The following is an 18,933-nucleotide window of genomic DNA, read 5'->3' on the forward strand; positions in this document are numbered from 1 at the left end:
GTTTCAAAGGTGTATGGTAAGCATATTTTCTGATTATGTTGAGAAGATTATTGAGATATTCATGGATGACTTTAGTGTTTTTGGTGATTCATTTGATCATTGTTTGGATAATCTCACTTTAATCTTGAAACGTTGTGTTGAAACAAATCTTGTTTTAAATTGGGAAAAATGTCACTTTATGGTTAAACAAGGTATTGTTTTGGGTCATATAATCTCTGAAAAAGGAATTGAAGTTGATAAGTCTAAAGTAGATCTTGTACGCTACTTACCCTCTCCTACTTCGGTTAGAGAGGTTCGTTCTTTTCTTGGTCATGCAGGATTCTATAGACGATTTATCAAGGACTTTTCCAAGATTGCACAACCCCTATGCCGCCTCCTCCAAAAAGATGTGTCTTTTGAGTTCAACGAGGCATGCGAGAAGTCATTCAAGCATCTCAAAGAGCTCCTAACCACGGCACCCATCATAACTCCCCCGGATTGGTCCATTCCATTTGAATTGATGTGTGATGCCTCGGATTATGCACTTGGGGCTGTTTTGGGTCAAAGGAAAAATAAACAGTCACATGTTATTTATTATGCTTCCCGCACTTTAAATGATGCTCAATTGAATTATTCTACAACCGAAAAAGAACTCTTGGCGGTTGTATTTGCTTTAGATAAGTTTAGATCATATCTTCTTGGTACTAAAGTAATTGTTTTCACTGACCATGCAGCCTTGAAGTATCTTCTCACCAAAAAGGAGGCTAAGCCAAGACTCATTCGTTGGATGCTCCTACTTCAAGAGTTCGATCTTGAAATCCGAGATAAGAAAGGGTGTGAAAACGTGGTGGCTGACCACCTAAGTAGAATGGTGCGTGAGGAAGAGTCCACCCCCATTTTAGAAACGTTTCCGGATGAGCAACTTCTGTCCATTGAGGTAAGAACCCCTTGGTATGCCGATTTGGTCAATTTCTTGGTGTCTAAGCAAGTTCCTAGTACCCTAAACAAGTTCCAACGTGATAAACTTGTTCATGATGCACGTTTTTATGTTTGGGATGATCCATATTTATGGAAATTCTGCCCAGATCAGATTGTGCGTAGATGTGTGCCCGAATCTGAATTTAATTCCATTCTTACATTCTGCCATACTTATGCATGTGGGGGACATTTTGGCACCCAAAGGACAGCCCTAAAGGTGTTACAATCTGGATTTTATTGGCCTAATCTCTTTAAAGATGCTAAAATGTTTTGTTTAACATGCGATAAGTGTCAAAGAACAGGTAACATAGGGCCTAAGGACCAAATGCCACAACAATCTCTCTCATTTGTGGAAATTTTTGATGTGTGGGGTATTGATTTCATGGGCCCCTTCCCTCCATCTTTTGGTTTCACTTATATCTTGCTAGCTGTCGATTATGTTTCCAAATGGGTGGAAGCCAAAGCCACCCGTACTAACGATTCTAAGGTTGTTGCAGATTTTGTGAAATCTAATATTTTTGCTAGGTTTGGGATGCCACGAGTTTTAATTAGTGATGGGGGTTCTCACTTTCGTAACCGCACCATTGAAGCTTTGCTCAAGAAGTACAACGTTACTCATAAGGTTTCCACACCTTATCACCCTCAAACTAATGGGCAAGCGGAGGTTTCAAATAGGGAGATCAAACAAGTCCTAGAGAAAACCGTGGGACCCTCAAGAAGAGATTGGAGTTTGCGCTTGGACGATGCATTGTGGGCCTATCGTACGGCTTACAAAACTCCCCTTGGCATGTCACCTTTTCGGCTTATATATGGTAAGCCATGTCATTTGCCCGTTGAGTTAGAGCACAAGGCACATTGGGCTGTGAAAACCTTCAATTTGGACATAGACGCTGCTGGAGTTCATAGGAAGCTCCAATTAGATGAACTTGAGGAGATTAGGAACGAGGCTTACGAGAATGCTCGCATCTACAAGGACAAGACGAAGGCTTATCATGATAAGATGCTTCGTACCAAAACGTTCTCCAAGGGGCAGAAAGTGTTGCTTTTTGATTCAAGACTTCGGTTATTCCCTGGTAAGTTACGTTCTAAATGGATTGGACCTCTTGTTGTTACTAATGTTTTTCCTCATGGTGCAGTCCAAGTCCAAAGCTTAAAAAGTGGCCACGAGTTCAAGGTGAACGGACATAGATTGAAGCCATACTATGAGAACTTTGTGGAGCATGTCGTGGAGGAGATCCCACTCCATGCCGTGGGCTCCAATGGAGCATGAACGTGTCTTCGTCCGGCTGCAAGACGTTAAAGAAAGCGCTACTTGGGAGGCAACCCATGCAATTCAACAAAGGAAGCTCAAGGAATCACTCCAATTCCAGATTTGCGTTCCTAAACCCTTCACTTTGTTGTTTATTTCGAATCTGCCTATTTAGTTGTTTTACTTGCTGTTTGTGTGTTTCTTTGTGTTTTGTGTGATTTTATGCTTGAAACATTGAGGACAATGTTTGATTTAAGTGTGGGGGGGGGTAACTAAGAGTTTTTTATGCAAATTCATGGGATTTTATCACCCTTTACTTATAGACTTGTTCCTTGCTGTTTTTAAGTGTTTTTAAGCAGTTTTGGTGTGTTTTAGTGTGTTTTGAAGTAAAAATCCGAAAATCACATAAAAATTTGAAAAATTTGTTTTAAAAACCCAAAAAGAGTTGTTTTCAAAGTGTTTTTGTGTGTTTGTTTTTGTTTTAGGGTACCTTCCAACACAATGATGAGGATTCGGTTTGTAATTACATGGCTGTTAAAGAGAGTGATTAACATGGATGAAAGTTTGATTTACTCTTTGTGTATGCTTGGTTGTGGTTATAACTTATGACTTCACATGCAATCATAAAAATAAAAAAAAAAAATAAAAAATCAGTTTTTGTAACATGCTTGAAGGAAGGAACTCATATTAACGCTACAACCTTGTGAGACTTGAGCCTAAACGTTTATTTGGAGAGTTAGAATCTGTGCATTTTTGTTTTCTAAGTCGTTGCATGATCTCATTATTCTTTGCTTGGTTACTACTTAGAGGCGTTTCATCATTTAGTTCCAAATGCTAGAACTCATGCCCATTTCATTCAAAGCATGTTATTGATTTGCATAACACAGATTCAAGATGAAGTTGTGTAGTGACCACCACCTTAGCCATATTGCCGTGTATCCCATGTCATTTTATGTTTAAGTTAACCCACATTATCCTCACCTAGCCTAGATTAGGACCATCCACACCCTTGTTCTTAAAGCTTAGTAAAGCATGATTCAAATTGAATTTCTTTCGATTTATGTTGGCAGAAAACAAGTGTGGGGGAAGTGTTCTTGTGTGAGAATTTGTGTGCCATAGGCACGGCATGAAAGAAAAGAAAAAGAAAAAAAAAAAAAAGGCGTGAAAAGTATGAAAAAGAGTTGAAAAGTTGTGAAAAAGAATTCCAAAGTATTGTTTGTTGAAGTAAGGGTCCAAAACAATGAATTCGGCCCTAAGGAGTTGTCTAAGTCTTCCCCTTGTGTTTTAAAGTTAATTTCTGCAATCTAAATGAATTCTAAGTCTTAAGTACACTACTTTGCTTACTATTACTTGAAGAACGCTTGTTCTCCTTATCTTTTCTTTGTTAACCACTACCCCAAGCCCCGTTACAACCCTTGACTTCATTCTTGAGTGTTATGTGTTTCAATTTGTGGAGTTTGAATTTGGTATGAGCATATGGTCATTGGTTCTCGCATCTAAGTAGTAGCATTCCATTCATGAGATCATTTCTAAACATGCTTATTAACTCCATAAATTGCGTTCTTTGTTATACGTATATGTGAGCATTCGTTTTCATATTTACATCAATCTTCTCACATATAACTAGTATAAGGTGTGTAGTTAGAAAATCTGAGTGAAAATTGAGTGCATATCTTGTAAGGATTGAGCAAATTCTCTAAGGCATGTTACTACATTCAAAACATTCTTTTAATCGATTAATTGTGAACTAGTAAGTGGTGACTATGATTAAGTATGTTCTCAATTGTAAAGATGACTCAAATCTGTGGGGATGATGATTTTTAACATGTCATGTACCATTGGAAATCCCTGAGGTGAACGTTGGAAGGTTTAGGTTATGTTTTGTTTCTTTGTTTTGCTCGAGGACTAGCAAAAGCTAAGTGTGGGGGAATTTGATAGAAGCATATTTATGCGCCTTAGTTAGCTAGTTCTTATGCATTTATGTTGTGTTTTCTTACTTAATTTAGTGTTTAAAGTCATTTTCGTGTGTTTATAGGTTCATATGGCTAAGGATGCAAAAGGATGCCTTTCGGAGCCTTTTGGAGCAAATTAGAGATTGGAATGGATTGCATATGCTTAAAGCCAAGTAGATGGACGAAATTGAAGACCAAAGGAATGAAAATGAAGAACAAAGAGTTCACATTCATCACCAACACAACCATGCATCCACACATTCTTTCTCCATCATTGCCGTGCAAAACACCATCATTGCAGCCACATGCACATTCCACTTCATCATTTCAGATTTCCACCATCAACAAAGAACCATTCATTAATCATTTACACTTTAATCATTCAACCACATTCACACATCACCCATTCACCTTTGTGCCATGCTTCAACCTTTATTCCACATGCACTCCCTTTAAATAATCAATCCACATGCACCCTAGATTCTAATCAGCCACTTCACATGCACTCCCATTCTTTAATCCATTCAGCCACTAGACATTATCATTGCACCACATTCACCCCTTTCTACACACCAAAACCGTGCACATGCACCATTCAAACATAAACCCATTCACCACCAGAAAACAACCATGCCGTGAGTTCCCATTCCAGATTTCCAGCATTCCCTTTTATTTTCTGTCAAAGCACATGCATCTCCCATCACCATTTCAGCTTTCCACCTAATTCCTAGTCATCATGTTCCCCCCATTTCACCTATAAATAAGCATGCATTGATAGGAGCATATTCATGCGACTTAAATGGCTTGTTCTCGTGCATTTACGTTATGTTTCTTTAATTATTTTAGTACTTTAAGCTATTTTCGTGTGTTTGTAGGTCCAAAGGGCTAAAGGAGCAAAAAGATGCATTTTGGAGACTTTTGGAGCACTTTTGGGCTAAGGATGGATAGCTTATGCTTGGAGCCAAAGTGTTGGACGAAATTGAAGACGTAATTGAAGACCAAAGTGTTGGAACCTTGTTCTCTTTAGTTTTAGGACATTTAAACCTTTCCTAATCCCAATCATGCCATGCATAACACACATCCATTCTAACACATTGTCGTTGCACATGCATTTCCTTCATTAGTTAACCCACATGCTCTCATTACTTATCACCACATATCATATCACTTATCACTTATCACTTATCATCATCACTTATCACTTATCACTTATCATCACCACTTACCACTTATCACTTAACATGCACCCATCACCTAACACAACACCTTTAATTCACATGCATATCTATTCTTTAAATCAGCCACATGCATTCATATTCACCATCATTGCCGTGCACATTCCTTCTCATTTCCACCTTTCATTTCAGCCACATGTCTTCATCATTGCAGCCACCATTCACTCTTTAATCCACATGCATTCACACACACTTCACACAAACAGCAATCACATGCAAACACATGCATTTCCAACCCCAAACACTCATTGCCGTGAGTTCCCATTGCATTTCCAGCTTTGCACATGCATTCACTCACCACAAACAAGTCACATGCATTCATCAACATATCTAGCTGTCATTCACATGCATTTCATTCATCATTTCCACCCCCACATGTCCCTTTAATCATTCAAACATACACCCATTCACCATCAGAAAATCCACTTCATTGCACATGCATTTCCTTCATCATTTCACAACCTAATTCACATGCAAACACAATCTGCCATCATTCACAGAAAACACCATCATTGCCGTGACTTTCCCATCCAAATGCACCACAAATCAGCACATGCACCACCAATTCAATCAACACATGCTTTCACATACATTTTCAGATTGCATTCCCTTGCATTCCAACCAAAACCGTGCACATGCACTTGTTCCTCCATTAAATCAGCCACATGCATCTTCCATCACCATTTCAGCTTTCCACCTAGTTCCTAGCTGTCATGTTCCCCCATTTCACCTATAAATAAGCATGCATTGCATTCATAATTCATTCATTCATTCTTCCATTTCAGAAATTCACCCATTTCCCACATCAAAACTGCCCTTTGGCCGTGAGTTCCCTATAATCCAAACACCACCAGAAATTCATCCATTCAACCACTCCCCAAACCATTCACACCATCAAACTCACCTTAGACCTTGTGCCACAACGAAGAGGAAGAGAAGAGTGCCTAAACGTTCATACAATTCAAGTTTGAGTTGTTGGAATGTTTAGGTGTTTCTTTGATTTTCTTTGTTTAATTTCAATGCTCTTTGTTTTGTACGAATGAGGAATGGATGATAAGAGGGCTTAAACGTTCATACAATTCAAGTTTGAGTTGTTGGAATGTTTAGGTGTTTCTTTGATTCTCTTTGTTTTGTACCATGAGGAACTAAACCCCCCTTGGTTAGGGGGTGATTCGAATATATGTTTATGCTTGCATTTTGATTTGAATACTTCTAATTGCGTTTCATAAGTTGTGGATTCAATTCGTTTAACTGTTTGATTGATAACTTATTTATGTATGTTCATTGAGAGTGCACACTTAATTTTCATGCACGAATATGACGCTAGAATATAAGTGAGTTTCACCTAATCGTTATGAACTTATATTCACAAGTAGTGGAGGTTGCTTATAAACAATCGCGTTAAATGAATTCTTGGCATAAGTTTCATGCAATCCATAGTAACGAATGCCTCGTCAACACTTATAATTTTCATAGAGCGTAATGATTCTTGCTTGTACCTCTTCTATGCATTCATGTTGAGGACTTGTGGGGAATGTTTTGAATTGTCGCATGCATCATCCAATTCAATAACGTTAGGAAGATTTGAAGGTTAATTAGTGCATCACGGTTAACTTGGGGTGTTGAGTATCATAGTTTATTGAAATGCAATTGGAAATCATTTTATTATGCAAGTATAACATGTATAGAGATGAACCCCTTAGCCATTCTATCATCCATTCATTCCATTCCATCAAATTCGTTTTACAATCTGTTTAGTTTATTAACTTGTTTTGTTATTTCAATTTTCGTATAAATCTAAACCCCCCTTTACTTTAATGTCCAATTTAGTTAGAAATCAATTTAGTTTGTGCTTTTAAGTGTTTTGATTCATTTTATTTCCCAATTTCGTCCAGATTCACCAAAGTGCTCAAAACTGCCCAGAAAGTGATTTTAAGGCAGTTTTGAGTGTTTTGGGTGATGTTTGAGTCTTTTGGTTTGTCTTAGTGTTTTAAAGTTTAGCTTTGCATTCTTTGAGTCTAGTATAGTGTTTCATATTGTTATTTTACGTTTTTGAGTCAAATCCAAGTGGTTAACAATCCCTCCTAATCCCCGGTCTAGAACGATCCCTACTTATACATATACTGCAATTACCAACGAAAAGAGGGTTTAATTTGTGTGCGTATAAATCACGCATCAAATTTTGGCGCCGTTGCCGGGGATTAGCAAATTTGCTAATCTCTTGGATTGTTCGTTTCTGTTATGTATTTTAGTTTTTGTTCTTGATTTGTGTTTTGTTTGTTGAATTCAAATACTAGAAAAGAACAACATGGCACTTGACAATGCTTCTCTTTTGTCACAGCTCATGGAAAGGTCCCAATTGCAACGCGTTGATATATTTGATCTTCAATCAAGGAATAACGTGTTTTCCAATACTTACAATTCGGATTGGAGTGATCATTCAACTTCTATGTGGTGGGAACCTCAACATGTTCAACAAGAAGGATATTGGCAGCCACCTCATATTCAATATGCCCAACCAAACTCAAGTTCGTCAATAGATTATAATCAAAAGCTTAATGAATTAATTTGTTTGGTGCAGGGATCACAAAATCAAGTCAAGGAGGGCCAAAATCAAGACAAAAGGTTGGACCACTTGGAAGAGCAAATAGGGCAGATCGCGGAGTTCGTAGGACAGTTTCAAGACCAAGGCGAACTCCCTAGTTCAACCATTGCAAATCCGAAGGGAGAATTTGAACTTGCCAAGGAAATCATATTGAGCAGTGACGAGGAGGTTGGAACGGACCCTCAACCATCAAAATCAAATCACAAGGAAGAGGAATACACCCAACCCACGGCAAGAGTGGAAACACCTTTGCCGGAGGCACCTATTGCTCCTACGCCATCTAATTCAAGTAAGGTTGTTCCAATTAGTTCTAACCCCGTTCCAACTAATATTCCTATTCCTTGCAGGTTCATGAATTCCAAGGAAGAAGAAAGTGAAAAAGACACCTCGGAAGCCCTTCCAAAGGTGAAAAGTAGAGAATGTCATGAATTCATCAAAGAGGACGTTCTTGAAACCATCACATGCAATCTGGCCAAGTCCAATATCCTTGAAACTTTCAAAGGAGTGGTGTTTGTCATTGAGTTCTTGTCGGACAAAACAAGTAAGTTATCTTTTCCAAATTCCATTACATTTTATACTAACTTACTGTTTTTTATGAATCAGGCACCTACACTAGAATTCAAACCAATGCCGGTTCACTTCAAGTATCACCCTCCATTCAAGGACAAATTCCATGCCGTTTGATTTTATTTATGCATTTAAAAAAAAAAAAAAAAAAAAAAAAAAAAAAATACTAAACATGGAGAAAGGTGTAGCTTCACAAAGGTTGTTTACGTGAAGCCCCACTACGAGGCGTCGAAGCGGAAGGCATCGGAGCGGAAGGCATCGGAGCGGAAGGCATTTGATGCGAGATTTATACGCACACAAATTAACCCTCTTTTCGTCAAATTGTAGTATATGTATAAGTAGGGATCGTTCTAGACCGGGGATTAGGAGGGATTGTTAATCACTTGGATTTGACTCAAAAACATAAAAACACAATATAAAACACTAAACTAGACTCAAAGAATGTAAAACTAAAGTTTAAAACACTAAAACAAACCAAAAGACTCAAACAACACAAACACACTCAAATCTGCCTAAAAACCACTTTCTGGGCAGATTTGAGCACAAACACAAATTTGGACGAATTTGTTTAACAAATTGAATCAAAACACTTATAAACACAAACTAAAAGTATTTCTAACTAATCTAACACTTTAAAATAAATGGGGATTGAGGTTTGGACGAAAATAAACTAAATGGACAGATTCTAATTAAAACAGATTATAAAAACGAAATTGACGAAATGGAATGAATGGATGATAGAATAGCTAAGGGGTTCATCTCCATACATGTTACACTTGCATAATAAAAAGATTTCCAATTGCATTTTAATAAATTATGAAACTCATCACCCCGGGTCAATTAGGTCCGCTTAAATTAACCGTCAAGTTTTCCTTAAGTTAATGAATTGGATGGGTTAGCGCAACGCAATTCACTACATTCTCCAAAAGTCCTTTACGTGAACAGCACAATAAAGATACAATCAAAGATCATTAAGTATTATGAAAACTATAAGTGTTGACGAGGCATTCGTTACTATGATGAGCATGAAACTCGTGCCAAGAATTCTTTTAACGCGATTGTTTATAAGCAACCTCCACTACTTGTGAATATAAGTTCATAACGATTAGGTGAAACTCACTTATATTCTAGCGTCATATTCATGCATGAAAATTAAGCGCGCATTCTCAATAACATACATAAATAAGTTATCAATCAAACGGTAAAACAAATTGAATTCACAACTTATGAAACGCAATTAGAAGTAATCAAATCAAAATGCAAGCATAAACATTTATTTCGAATCACCCCCTAGCTAAAGGGGGTTTTAGTTCCTCATTACGTTGAAATCAAAGAAACACCTAAACATTCCAACAACTCAAACTTGAATTGTATGAACGTTTAGGCACTCTTCTCTTCCATTCCTCATACGTACAAAACAAAGAGAATTGAATTTAAACTTTGAAATCAAAGAAACACCTAAACATTCCAACAACTCAAACTTGAATTGTATGAACGTTTAGGCCCTCTTATCTTCCTCGTTGTTGTAGCACAAGGTCTAAGGTGAGGTTTGGGGGATTATGGAAATGGTAGAGGAGTGGTGTTTGGATTATAAGGGAAGGGGGACTCACGGCTAAAGAAGGTGGAGAGTGAATGTGGTGTGTTGTGTATGAAAATGAGATGTTCATGAATGAATGAATGCAAGGGTATTTATAGGAGTAGTGATGCCAGATTTATACGCACACAAATTAAACCCTCTTTTCGTCAAATTGTAGTATAGGTGCAAGTAGGGATCGTTCTGGACCGGGGATTAGGAGGGATTGTTAATCACTTGGATTTGACTCAAAAACGTAAAAACACAATATAAAACACTAAACTAGACTCAAAGAATGCAAAACTAAACTTTAAAACACTAAAACAAACCAAAAGACTCAAACATCACCCAAAACACTCAAAACTGCCTTAAAAGCACTTTCTGGACAGTTTTGAACACTTTGGTGAATTTGGACGAATTTGGGAAATAAACTTAATCAAAACACTTATAAACACAAACTAAGACACTTTCTAACTAAATTGGACACTAAAGTAAAGGGGGATTGGTTTTGAAAACTTGAAATAAAAATAGAAACTTGGAAACAAAACAGATTGTAAAGATGAATGTGATGATATTGAATGGATTGAAGCTAGCTAAGGGGTTCATCTCCACACATGTTACACTTACATAATAAAAAGATTTCCAATTGCATTTCAATAAATTATTAAACTCATCACCCCGGGTCAATTAGGTACGCTTAAATTAACCGTCAAGTTTTCCTTAAGTTAATGAATTGGATGGGTTAGCGCAACGCAATTCACAACATTCTCCAAAAGTCCTTTACGTGAACAGCACAATAAAGATACAATCAAAGATCATTAAGCATTATGAAAACTATAAGTGTTGACGAGGCATTCGTTACTATGATGAGCATGAAACTCGTGCCAAGAATTCATTTAACGCGATTGTTTATAAGCAACCTCCACTACTTGTGAATATAAGTTCATAACGATTAGGTGAAACTCACTTATATTCTAGCGTCATATTCATGCATGAAAATTAAGCGTGCACTCTCAATAAACATACATAAATAAGTTATCAATCAAACGGTTAAACAAATTGAATCCACAACTTATGAAACGCAATTAGAAGTAATCAAATCAAAATGCAAGTATAAACATTTATTTCGAATCCCCCCCCTAGCCAAGGGGGGTTTAGTTCCTCATGGTACAAAACAAAGAGAATCAAAGAAACACCTAAACATTCCAACAACTCAAACTTGAATTGTATGAACGTTTAGGCTCTCTTCTCTTCCATGCCTCATTCGTACAAAACAAAGAGTATTGAAATTAAACATAGAAATCAAAGAAACACCTAAACATTCTAACAACTCAAACTTGAATTGTATGAACGTTTAGGCACTCTTCTCTTCCTCTTCGTTGTAGCACAAGGTCTAGGGATAGTTTGATGGTGTGAATGGTTTGGGGAGTGGTGGAGGAATGGAAGAGGAGTTGTGGAGATGGAAGGATGGTGTTTGGATTTGTAGGGGAAGGCACGGCACAAGGGTGGTTTGATGTCTACATTTCTGCAATGGATGAGTGAATGAGAATGAAATGTGTATGAATTGAGATGTTTATGAATGAATGAATGCAAGGGTATTTATAGGAGTAGTGGAGGGAACATATGGCTATGTCATTTGTAGGTGAAGTAGGTGGATGTTGTAGGTGAAGTGGATGTTGTAGGTGAAGTAGGTGGATGTTATGTTAAGTGATAAGTGATAAGTGATATGATATGTGGTTATGATATGATAAGTGGTTAAGTGGTGATCATAAGTGATAAGTGATTAAGTGATATGATATGTGGTGATGATAAGTGATAAGTGCATGTGGGTTAACTAATGAAGGAAATGCATGTTCAATGACAATGTGTTAGAATGGATGTGTGTTATGCATGGCATGATTGGGATTAGGAAAGGTTTAAATGTCCTAAAACTAAAGAGAACAAGGTTCCAACACTTTGGCTCCAATTAGGTCTTCAATTTCGTCCAACACTTTGGCTTCAAGCATAAGCTATCCGTCCTTAGCCCAAAAGTGCTCCAAAAGTCTCCAAAATGCATCTTTTTGCTCCTTTAGCCCTTTGGACCTACAAACACACGAAAATAGCTTAAAGTACTAAAATAACTAAAGAAACATAATGTAAATGTACGAGAACAAGCTATTTAAGTCGCATGAATATGCTCCTATCAAGTAGTGGAGGGAACATATGGCTATGTCATTTGTGGGTGAAGTAGGTGGATGTTGTAGGTGAAGTAGGTGGATGTTGTAGGTGAAGTGGATGTTGTAGGTGAAGTAGGTGGATGATATGTTAAGTGATAAGTGATAAGTGATATGATATGTGGTTATGATATGATAAGTGGTTAAGTGGTGATGATAAGTGATTAAGTGGTATGATATGTGGTGATGATAAGTGATAAGTGCATGTGGGTTAACTAATGAAGGAAATGCATGTGCAATGACAATGTGTTAGAATGGATGTGTGTTATGCATGGCATGATTGGGATTAGGAAAGGTTTAAATGTCCTAAAACTAAAGAGAACAAGGTTCCAACACTTTGGCTCCAATTAGGTCTTCAATTTCGTCCAACACTTTGGCTTCAAGCATAAGCTATCCGTCCTTAGCCCAAAAGTGCTCCAAAAGTCTCCAAAATGCATCTTTTTGCTCCTTTAGCCCTTTAGAACCTGAAAACACACAAAAGAAGCATAAAGAACTAAAATAACTAAAGAAACATAACGTAAATGTACGAGAACAAGCCATTTAAGTCGCATAAATATGCTCCTATCAAATACCCCCACACTTAGCTTTTGCTAGTCCTCGAGCAAAACAGAAAAACAAAACAAAAAGAACAAAACACAACCTACACCTTCCAACAATCGTATCAGGGACTTCCAATGCACATGACAAATTAAAAATCATTATTCTCACAGATTTGAGCCATCTTTACACTTAAGTACATTCTTACTCATAGTCACCACATACTAGTTCACAATTAAGCATTTAAAACCATGTTTTGAATGTAGTAACATGCCTTAGAGAATTCCCTCAATTTCTTACTAGATGTACTCTCGTTTTTCACACAGATTTTCTGACTACACACCCTACACTAGGTATATGTGAGAAGATTGATGTAATCATAAAAACGAACACTCACATATATGTATTTCAAAGGAAGCAATTTCTGGAGTTAATAAGCATGTTTAGATATGATCTCATGAATGGAATGCTACTACTTAGACGCGAGAACCAGTGATACCATAAGCTCATACCAAGTTCAAACTCCACAAATTGAAATACACAACACTCAAGATAGAAGTCAAGGGTTGTAACGGGGCTTGGGGTATGTGGATAACAAAGAAGGGATATGGAAAACAAAGGTTTTTAAAGAAATAGTGAGCAAAGCATTTGAATCAACTTAGAATTCACTTTTGAATGAAAACTCAACTTTTGAACAAAAAGGGAGAATTTAGACAATTTACGCCCAGAATTGGTGTTTTGGAACCTTTCTTCAATCACTTATTCTTTCATTTTTTTTTTTCTTTCTTTTCTCTTTTTTTTTTTTTTTTTTTTTTCTTTTCTTTTTCTTTTCTTTTGAATCTCCAAACATAAACACTTAAACATTCTCTCCCCCACACTTATTTTCTTTCATAATGTAACTCAAAAGGAATTCAATTAAGTCATGCTCACTATCTTTTAAGAACAAGGGTGGGGATTGTCCTAAACTAGGCTAGGTGAGGAAAATGTGGGTAAACAAAGAATAAAGGCTAAACAAGGCTCAACGGGGTTAAAACTTACAACATATACGAAGTATGGGAAGTAAGGCTATTTGGCTATGGTGGTGGTCACTACACAACTTCTTCTTGAATATGTGTTATGCAAATCAATAACATGCTTTGAATGAAATGGGCATGAGTTCTAGCATTTAGTTCTATCATGATACAATTGCATTCTAAGTAGCAACCAAGCAAGGAATAATGAGATCATGCAACAACTTTAGAAAATAAAGAATCACAGAAAATAACTCTCCAAAGAAAGTAATGGCTCGAGTCTCACAGGGATGTAGCGTTTGTTTGAGTTTCTTCCTTCAAGCATGTTACAAAAACGAATTTTTCTTTTATGATTGCATGTGAAGTCATACATTATAACCATAACCAAGCATATACCAAGAGTAAATCAAACTTTTCTCTATGTTTATAACTCTTTCTAACCGTCATGCAATTATAAACCAAATCCTTATCATTGTGTTGGAAGGTACCCTAAGACACAAACACACAAAAACGACTTTTAAAACAACTCTTTTTGGGTTTTTCAAAACAATTTTTCAAATTTTTATGGGATTTTCGAATTATAAAACAAAACACACTAAAACACTCTAAAACAACTTAAAAACACCTTAAAACAGCAAGGAACAACATTAGAAGTTATGGTGGATAAAACCCTACGAATTTGCATCAAAACACTTTAGTTACCCCCCCGACACTTAAATCAAACATTGTCCTCAATGTTTTAAGCATAGATTCACACAAAACATAAGTAAACACACAAAAACAACTTAAAAACTAAACATGGCATAATGTAATTAACAAAGAGAAGAGTTTAGGGACGCAAATCTGGTTATGGAGTGTAAATTCCCTCTTCTCCTTGGTGATTGCATTGAGGCTTTGATCTTTGTGATTCCACAGGCTTACTCTTGAACTGGTTTCTGCCCATCGTTGATTTTCCTTTGTGCTACTTCTTGAACTGGGCAGCAGGATGGTTCTTTTGGTTTCCCCCGAAGGTCTGAGCTTCCTCCTGTTATCTGTTTCTTTGTTCAATCTTTGCAGGAGTGGTCCCTTCTCTGGAAGTGTAACAACCGTTGAAGATGACTACTCGAGAGCAACGCTAGGTAAGCAATCAGGAATAGATTCCAGGCAGTTGGCTCCAAATCGGAAGACTGACTCCAAGTGCCGGCTGATTGCTTCTTTTACTTTGCCATGCAAGTAAGAACAAGGACAAAGAAAAAGACAGGGAAAGAGCATGATATGAGATACTTTTGCTTTTGACCTTGATGATATGAGATACCTTTGCTTTGAAGAAGCGGTGAATGAATCAGCACATGCTTCAATCCGCCGTTTCCTCCTGGGTCATATGTACTCCAGGCATCTGGTATCATCTTTGGGGAAGAAGAAAGAATTGAGTATTTTGAAAGGCTTTGCTGGGAGTGCGCCCTCAGAGGTGAGGGAGAGTTGGGCATTTTCTTCAGGTTTGCCCTGCCATAAATGACGAAGGTCGACATATATAGAGATAATATCAAGTGGTGGTACTTTTTACCCTTGTCGACAAACGTTTTGATCCCGCAAATCCGGCTCTTTGAAATAGTGGCGCCTCTTCGATCTTTGAATACGCCTCTTCGATTTCTGAGCAGGCGCCCCTTCGATTTCTGAACGACGCCCCTTCGCTTTCTGAACGACACGTGGTAGTGCAGATGCGGCTCCTTTTGACAAAGCTGCACGCGTCTTCTGAAAAGCAGAGAAAGCGTCGCCAAACTTTGCGCTTGTCGGCTAAAGATGTGTAGATGCGATGATGGCCTCCACGTGTTTTCAGCTTTGTCAGAAATCTTTTGACAAAGTTGAACGCGTTTTCTGAAAAGCCGAGGGAGCGTCGCCTAAATTACGCCGGAAAATCCGGCTCTTTGAATCGGTGGACGCGTCGTCTTGGCTTTTTATAGAGCTATCAATCACCTCAACACACACACTCTGAAGATTTCCCATTCCTGAAACTCGACTCCGGCCCTTTGTGAAATTTTAACTCCATCCACCCCTTCTCTTTGAACACTTTTGAAAAAAATGGCAAACTCATCGAACCTTAGCTTAGATTTGAGTCTCAGCAGCGATCCGGTTGCGCCCCGTCAAGGTAATGTATGGCGCCCTTCTTTTTTATCTTCTAACGGTCCTCTTTCAGGTGAAGACTCTGTGATGCAGGACGCCACAACACCTACAATAGTAGCTAAAAACCTCCTCACTCCAAAAGATAGTAGGCTGTTGTCAGGACGGTCCGATGAGTTGGCCGTTCAAGAGTCCCTCGCACTTAGTGTTCAGTGTGCGAGTTCTGTGTCCAACATGGGCCAACGCCTGCTTGCTCGGTCCCGCCAAGTGGAATCGTTGATGGCCGAGGTGGAAAGACTTAAGCAAGAGATCCAGCAGCTTAAGTACGAGAATAGAAGTTTGCATGTGCTTGCAAATAACTATTCGTCGGGGATGAAGAGGAAGCTTGATGAGCTGCAAGAATCTGAGGGTCGAATTCACAGTGACCGTCAAAGGCTTGCGTCTTATCTCCAGAGGCACCTTTTTCCTGGGTCATCCAGCGCTTGGCCAAGTATTGAGGCCTGGAATGCTCTAGCTCCGATGCCTCCCGCTCCGATGGCTTCCGCTCCGATGCCTTCCGCTTCTATGCCTCCCGCTTCTATGCCTTCCGCTTCTGCGCCTCGTAGTGGGGCTTCACGCAAACAACCTTTGTGAAGCTCCACCTTTCTCCATGTTTAGTATCTTTCTTTCTCTCTTTTTTTTTTCTTTTTCTTTTTTTTTTTTTTTTTTTTATTAACATAAATAAAATCAAATGGCATGGAATTGGTCCTTGAATGGAAGGTGATACTTGAAGTGAACCGGCAATGGTTTGAATTCTAGTGTAGGTGCCTGATTCATAAAAAACAGCAAGTTAGTATAAAATGTAAAGGAATTTGAAAAAAACTTACTTGTTTTGTCCGACAAGAACTCAATGACAAACACCACTCCTTTGAAAGTTTCAGGGATATTGGACTTGGCCAGATTGCAAGTGATGGTTATGACTTGTCCAATGTCATCAAATTTAACTTCTTTGGATTTTGTGGTTTCAAGAACGTCCTCTTTGATGAATTCATGACATTCCCTACTTGTCACCTTTGAAAGGGCTTCCAAGATGTCTTTTTCACCTTCTTCTTCCTTGGAAGTCATGAATCTGCAAGGAATAGGGATACTTGTTGGAACGGGGTTAAAAATAATGAAATTTGGAACAACCATACCTGTATTAGATGGCATAGGAGCAATAGGTGCCTCCGGTAAAGGTGTTTCCACCCTTTCCGTAGCCAATATCCTTCTTGTTGAGCCTCATTGTCTTGATTTTGTGAGCCCTGCACCAAACAAATTAATTCATTAAGCTTTTGATTATAATCTATTGACGAACTTGAGTTTGGTTGGGCATATTGAATATGAGGTTGTGGTGGCTGCCAATATCCTCCTTGTTGAGCATTTTGAGGTTCCCACCACATAGAGTTTGAATGATCACTCCAATCCGAATTGTAAGTATTGGAAAACACGTTATTCCTTGATTGAAGATTAGATATATCAACTCTTTGCATTTGGGACCTTTCCATGAGCTGTGACAAAAGAGAAGCGTTATCAAGTGCCATGTTGTTCTTAACAAACAAAACACAAATAAAAACTAAATCTAAAAGACAATACAGAAACACACAATCCAAGGGATTAGCAAATTTTCTAATCCCCGGCAACGGCGCCAAAATTTGATGCGAGATTTATACGCACACAAATTAAACCCTCTTTTCGTCAAATTGTAGTATAGGTGCAAGTAGGGATCGTTCTGGACCGGGGATTAGGAGGGATTGTTAATCACTTGGATTTGACTCAAAAACGTAAAAACACAATATAAAACACTAAACTAGACTCAAAGAATGCAAAACTAAACTTTAAAACACTAAAACAAACCAAAAGACTCAAACATCACCCAAAACACTCAAAACTGCCTTAAAAGCACTTTCTGGACAGTTTTGAACACTTTGGTGAATTTGGACGAATTTGGGAAATAAACTTAATCAAAACACTTATAAACACAAACTAAGACACTTTCTAACTAAATTGGACACTAAAGTAAAGGGGGATTGGTTTTGAAAACTTGAAATAAAAATAGAAACTTGGAAACAAAACAGATTGTAAAGATGAATGTGATGATATTGAATGGATTGAAGCTAGCTAAGGGGTTCATCTCCACACATGTTACACTTACATAATAAAAAGATTTCCAATTGCATTTCAATAAATTATTAAACTCATCACCCCGGGTCAATTAGGTACGCTTAAATTAACCGTCAAGTTTTCCTTAAGTTAATGAATTGGATGGGTTAGCGCAACGCAATTCACAACATTCTCCAAAAGTCCTTTACGTGAACAGCACAATAAAGATACAATCAAAGATCATTAAGCATTATGAAAACTATAAGTGTTGACGAGGCATTCGTTACTATGATGAGCATGAAACTCGTGCCAAGAATTCATTTAACGCGATTGTTTATAAGCAACCTCCACTACTTGTGAATATAAGTTCATAACGATTAGGTGAAACTCACTTATATTCTAGCGTCATATTCATGCATGAAAATTAAGCGTGCACTCTCAATAAACATACATAAATAAGTTATCAATCAAACGGTTAAACAAATTGAATCCACAACTTATGAAACGCAATTAGAAGTAATCAAATCAAAATGCAAGTATAAACATTTATTTCGAATCCCCCCCCTAGCCAAGGGGGGTTTAGTTCCTCATGGTACAAAACAAAGAGAATCAAAGAAACACCTAAACATTCCAACAACTCAAACTTGAATTGTATGAACGTTTAGGCTCTCTTCTCTTCCATGCCTCATTCGTACAAAACAAAGAGTATTGAAATTAAACATAGAAATCAAAGAAACACCTAAACATTCTAACAACTCAAACTTGAATTGTATGAACGTTTAGGCACTCTTCTCTTCCTCTTCGTTGTAGCACAAGGTCT

Source organism: Pyrus communis, chromosome 16 (assembly GCF_041283825.1).
Source record: "Pyrus communis isolate YQ-2024b chromosome 16, ASM4128382v1, whole genome shotgun sequence".
Classification (NCBI taxonomy): domain Eukaryota; kingdom Viridiplantae; phylum Streptophyta; class Magnoliopsida; order Rosales; family Rosaceae; genus Pyrus; species Pyrus communis.